Below are 6523 nucleotides of genomic sequence, written 5' to 3'. Positions count from 1 at the left end.
AATTTGATGAACAGGACACCGTGGCTGTCCCAAAACACAGTGGCCATATCTTGAACGTTGACATTGTGTGTTTGGCTTTCACTTTGAATGGAGATGACATGTGTCGCGATTCCATTGATTGCTGCTTCGATTCAGGAATAAACTGTGAAACCCATGTTTCGTACCCTTTGACAATATGGTCCAAAGGTCAAGGCACAAGCCATTCTCCTGATTTTGTGTTTCTCAATAAGCAGTCTGGGAACCCATCGCGCACACAGTTTTCTGAACTGCAATAAACGATTTTGTATAGCACTGACCTTGAAACTTTTGGAAATAGCAGTGATAAAGTGGAAATTATGAAGCGCCGGTCTACATAGATTTTTGAATTGGGATTACAGAAGATCGGCTTGATTGTGGTTTATCGTGGATACTGCCCCATCCACCCTTGAACAATCTCACCCATTTTTCGCACCTTGCTGTCACTCATTGTATTTGGGTCGTACACCTGACACCTGGCAATTAATGTCCACAGCTGACATGTTCCTTTTTTGTCAAAACTTGAATCACAGACCTTATTTCACACTCGGCAGGATGCTCAATTATCTGAAACATTTCAACTGCCCACACTGAACCATACGCAATGATGTTACAATTGCAACTGATGTCAAGTCATGCCCAACGCATGCCAGGAGACAGCGCATGTGCGGATTTTGACAGGCAGCCAACATATGTAGCCAATTTGACCTTAGTTAAAAATTAACCCTTGTAATAAGCTCACCGGACAAAAAATTAGTCATCCCTGGAGAAGTCATTACAAGTATCATTTAATACTGTGTAACTCCTCCTCTGGATTTGATAACCACCTGGATTTGTTTAGGAACTGAGTCCACAAAGTTGTGCAGGTATGTCCCATCCAGGTTAAGCCACTTGCAAAGGATTTGATCATGCAATTCCACCAAATTGCAGGGATGCTGATGTTGGCATTTTACCCACTGTTCAAACGTCCCACAGATTTTTATTCGGTTTCAAGTCAGGTGATTTTGCAGCCCAATCAAGATGTAATAGGGTAAGGGGAGTGTTAATAAAACCAGTCACATATGCGTCCATCCCTCTTATACTCATCATGCAGATGTTGACTGAAGGGCATCACCTGATCATCCAGAATGTTTAAATAAACATGCTGTTTCATGCTAGTGGTCACCTCAGTGAGCAAGCCCAATCCATGATACAAAAAACAGCCCCAAAACATCACAGGCCCACCTCCGGCTTGAACCTGATCTTGTACATGTCCAGGATGAAATGCTTCTTTTGGCCTTCGGTGCACTCAACAATGTGCGTCATTGGAAAACAGGCAAAAACGTGATTTGTCAAACCACATTACGTTCCGCCAGTCAGCTACTGTCCACATTCAATGATTTCTAGCCCATTGAAGACGCACAGCTCTATGTGTCCAAGTGATCAACTCCAAATGTTCATTACATGCAGTTCCTATCACAATGTTCTCTTGCTGACAGGTTGGGATGGACTTTCCTTCATTGACTGCAGCAATTCCTGTCATTTTTGGAAGCGATTTTGATTCACAAGCCGTGTCATGTATCTCCAGTCCCTCTCAGTCATGATCTTTTTCCAACCACAATTCTGACGTCTTATTTTATGGGCACTTGTAGTACACCACTGCTTGTAGACACGTTGAACATTCCACTGCGAAACACCAACAAATCCAGCAACTTTGTGCGCCATATGGCCATGGGCACAGCCAAACACGATTGCTCCTTTTTGCCACTGTCACATTCTTACATCTACCCATGTTAACGTACACTGTCCACTTGAAACATCAATGTCTCACTGATCGCTACTGCCTTATGCTCACATAGAGGCAGTGCACGTGTGGTTGAGCACAGACTCATTCACTGCACCATCTGTACAGGCTTAACAATCTATCTGTGCTTGTGCGCTAGGGTGACTAATTTTTTGCCCAGTGACACGTGGCTATATTCTATTTCTTCATTAGTTTCTTGCCAGAGAGCTTACAATAGAAGATATGCTGCTCTTCAAGAGATGGTAAGCATTCACTCATTTCTCAGAAGATATTTTATTTGAGGGGCCGTGTTTGTAGGACTTTTATTTCTTGTTTTGATGCATTGTAGCTCCTCTGAATATTGGAATTTTTTCAAAACATCCTGTATACATTATAGACAGGAATGAGGATAGTAACATACACTCACTCTTCTCATACTAGCCTATCATTGTACATGCATATTAATACCAGAAGAAAGTGTGTTTTGTCGCTAGTTAACATTTTAAATTTAGTGAAGTTGGTAAATTTGAAACATAGTACCTCAGGGACTTAGATGCTTTTGGTACAACTGATTATACTGGTAAAGACTGTTCAAGAACTTCAGTTTGGTATATGTATGTTTTTAATTTGGAATGTATGTGTCTATAATTTGTAATACGTATGTCAAAGCACTTTACTTTAGAATACGTGAAGAGTACAGTTGTTCTCCACCAGAGTATCGCAATATGCCCTGTATTATATGGAATGCGCAATTGATATTTTTGAAATAAATTGTAAGATTGCTAAATACTCTTGTCAGAAAAATTACCCACCAAGAAAGAGTTATTGATTTGCTGCAAACCTTGACATGCAGTTACATCTCAAGATGATGGTCAAATGATAAGTGCAGTGACGTGATTTGTTGAACAGTCTTACCATCAGAGACCATGAACATGCTGCCATCTACAGCATATATAAGTGCTCGCTGAGGCTACTTGTACATAGCGGAATGCCGCTACCAGTTGTGCAAAGGTTGTCGACCACTTCGCGTGCCTCTGTCATGCAATCAACATGATTTCACCCAATTATCAGGGTGTGTTATTAGAATGCACAAGGCTGGATGATCATAACCTAGATATTTCTGACCAGATTTTGATTGCATGTGCAGACCATTGGATGCATGAGAGCATGCACACATGACATATGGACTCTGGACACCTTCGACTGAACACCAGGAGAGAGGATCATCTGATCCTCTGACAAGCACGAGCAGATCAAACTGTCACAGTGTCTGCCATGTGGGCACATATAGCAGCACTGTTACAGGCCCCTGCATCTGCCCTAATCATTTCCAGCTGCTTGGCTGAAGGAACTTAGTCTTATGGCAATCATTATTTGTCCTCGAATTGACATCCATTCGTTGTCATCTCCGTTTATTGTGATGACAAAAACCTGGGCTGCTATGGACTGGAACCGGGTTGTCTTTGGTGAAAAACCCAGCACAACAATATGTGCAGGACATCCTGTAGCTGCATGTGTTGCCCTTCATGTCAGGGCTTCCAAGAACCATTTTCCAGCAGAATAATGATCAGCTGCACGCTGCAAGGGTATCACAGGAATACCTCTGCAATATTGTCACACTTTCTTTTCCTGTTTGATGTCAAAAATATTGTCCATCATTCACGTATGGGAGAACTGGGGCACCAGCTTCAGCAGCCTAGAAGTTTACATGATCTAGAGGACCAGTTGCAGCAAATGCTTGTACCACAGGATACCACATGCATACCTGCCAAGTATTCCGGTTTTTTCATAGAACATATGGATTTTGAGTGTGTTTTATGGTTATATGGATGAACAACGTTATTGTATGGATTTTGAATATCCGCGCTTGGTTTGGCTTTCTGCGGTCAAATCAGATTTGTTTGACTTCCGATAGTAGCTGGTAATACGAGATGCAGTGCAGGACGAATAGAAATGAATGCAGTGTTTGAAATTCGACCGGTAAATGTATCGATAATCACATCATCGATGATCACTGTGCTTTTGTCACCTGTTCTACCTCAACTGCTACTTCATTCAATGAGATGTTCCCAAACAAGTAGCAAGCTGCGATTTTGAACAAAAGAAATCCGTGAAAAGTAGCAGGCTGTGAATTTATATAAAACATCTTTAGTAACTGCGTCGTGCTTCATTGCAGATGAAAGGCTTAGGCCGCGTGCACACCGGGCGCGCTTCGCATAGTGTGTCGCGTGTTGCTCAACGCTAAGCGTCACGCTAAGCATAACCAGTACTTGGTTTCTAGGCCAGATGTTCATACCACGCTCGCTCCGCTGCGCAGTAAGCCTACCTTACAGCTAAGCAAAGCGCCAGACAACGCGCAGTGTTGGTTAATTGCTTAGCGTTACCTAGCTGGTTCTGAAGGTATGGAAGAAGAAATTATTCATGCAGTGTTTCAAAGAGAAGAAATATGGAACCCAAGACACAAAAACTATAAAAATGTAACTGTTTTGCAAAAGAAGTGGACTGAAGTATCTACAACAGTTGGCAAAGATGGTAAGTTTTATTGCATTACTACAGTAAATATACACATTAATATTACTTCTATTCTGACACTTTATACTGGGATTAACATTGTGACAGGATGGGTAACTTTGTGACAGAGTGCATAGAATGTCCCAGACTCTGTCATATCGTTTATAATTTTACCAACGGAAGGTGGTAACATGAGGAATTATATCGCTCTGCAGGCTAGTAGTGGGCTTGGAAGTAAATATTTATATTTATGAACGATTAAATTTGTCATAAATTTACTCCACTTTGGTTACGGTAGTGACATGTATATGCTAAATGTAATTATTCTGCCAAGCTACAGATCCAGTGCCATTAAAGAAATCGCAGAAAGTATCTCGGATGTTTTTAGCCCTGTCCGAGAAACGACACTGTGTTGGTGTGTTAGTCCGTTATGAATTACCAAGCTGAGCAATCAGGTTCTCATCATCTTCCGCCTGGAAAGGTTCGTGGATTAAAATAAAGTTGTGAAGGACGCAAATAGCTTTCACAATAATACTTGCATTGGAAACATCAGTTTCTATTGCTTTCAGTAAAATCCGCCACTTACTGCACATAATACCAAAGGCACATTCTACACTTCTCCTTGCCCTTGAGAGTCGATAATTATAAATTCGTTTCCGATTGTCTAAAATTCTTTTGGGATATGGTCTCATCAAGTACTGCAGAAGTGGGTATGCTTCATCACCAACAATGACAAAAGGAGCTATATCCTGTGTTTGTGGTAGTTCTCGTGCTGGTGGAACATTTAGTGTGTTATTTTCCAATAATTTGTATAAAGAGGTAGTTCTAAAATTTTCTCCATCACTTTGACGTCCAACTGCCCCAATATCAACAGCCAACAACTTGCAATCAGCATCAACAAGAGCTTGTAACAATATTGAAAGGTACTGTTTATAATTATAATATAAAGAGCCGGATTTGGCCGGACATTTAATTTCAATGTGTTTGCCGTCCAGCGCTCCTAGACAATTGGGAAAATTCCATTTCTCCCAATACTTTTCTGCCACTTGTCGCCACATTTCAGTTGTAGGGGCTGGGAGGTATGTCGCCCGTAGAACATTCCATATTACTATGCAAGTCTGTTTAATAATTTGAGAAACTGTCGACACACCCAATCGAAAGTGAAGCGCCAAAGAATGAAATGACTCTCCAGTTGCAAGATATCTGAAAGAAATAGCAAATAGGTTCATTTAATTATAAATAGTTGTGTAAAATCTTTGTAATAAATAAGAAAGTTAGTTAAATCTGTAAGTCACTTCTTTCATAAATACTGTATATTTTGAGAAGCCAGTACAAACTACTTGTTTTCTCATTCAGGTCTATTTTTTGTTTATATTTCAGTTAAAACCATGAAAGCCAAATGGAAATATCTGAGGGATTACTTCCAACGTGAGTGTAAGAAACTGAATCATCCGAGATCTGGAGCAGGAGCCGATGATGCACCTAAGGGGTCATCGTGGCAATATTTTGACGCAATGCTATTCATTAAAGATGTTTCGACTTCTGACAAGGTCGAATCAAGTCTACAAGAAGGATCTGAACCTGACAGAAGCCAGGAAGGAATATTCAAAGACTCTACTGAACATGAAATAATACAGTCACCGTTACCACAAAGTGAAGAGTCCACACCACGAAGCAACTCTTCATGTTCGTCTTCGCGTGTTAAAAAAACAAAAGAAAACACAAGAAGAAGAAATACTGGCTGTTGAAAAAAGAAAATTGGATTTTTTATTTAAAGAATCGGAACGGGAAGAAGATGCTGATTTGCTATTTCTTAAGAGTTTGTTGCCGGACATCAGAACACTGCCTCTGTGGCGAAAACGTCGTTTGAGACTTAAGATACATGAACTTGTTGTCAATGAGATTGAAGATAACGAAGGACAGAATACTTCAGTTGAAATGAGTTTTATAGTACCACCTGAAGCATCTAATCAACCCATATGTTCATTATTTACTCATCAAGATTCTTTGCCTTAAAGTTTTATTTTTTCTGTGCTACTTTGCTATCTGCTTAAGTAAAGTGTTAAGTGCTGTGGATTATTTCTGTATCTCTTGTATCTCCTTCAATAATAACTATAATAATATAATTTGTTTTTAACATCTACGCTGTGAATCCACTTTTCATTATTATTATTATTATTATTATTATTATTATTATTATTATTATTATTATTATTTTACGTACCTCACTGTTAA

The 6523-nt window shown here is 39.9% G+C and overlaps 1 pseudogene; it reads left to right on the top strand.

Moving 5' to 3' along the window:
* Positions 1 to 4179: 4179 nt before the first annotated feature.
* On the top strand, positions 4180 to 6304 carry LOC136877106 (uncharacterized; annotated as a pseudogene).
* The last annotated feature ends 219 nt before the right edge of the window (positions 6305 to 6523 follow it).

This window comes from Anabrus simplex, chromosome 7 (genome assembly GCF_040414725.1).
Source record: "Anabrus simplex isolate iqAnaSimp1 chromosome 7, ASM4041472v1, whole genome shotgun sequence".
NCBI lineage: Eukaryota > Metazoa > Arthropoda > Insecta > Orthoptera > Tettigoniidae > Anabrus > Anabrus simplex.
Note: the sequence above shows the minus strand (reverse complement) of the source record. Positions and strands in the feature narration are given on the sequence as shown.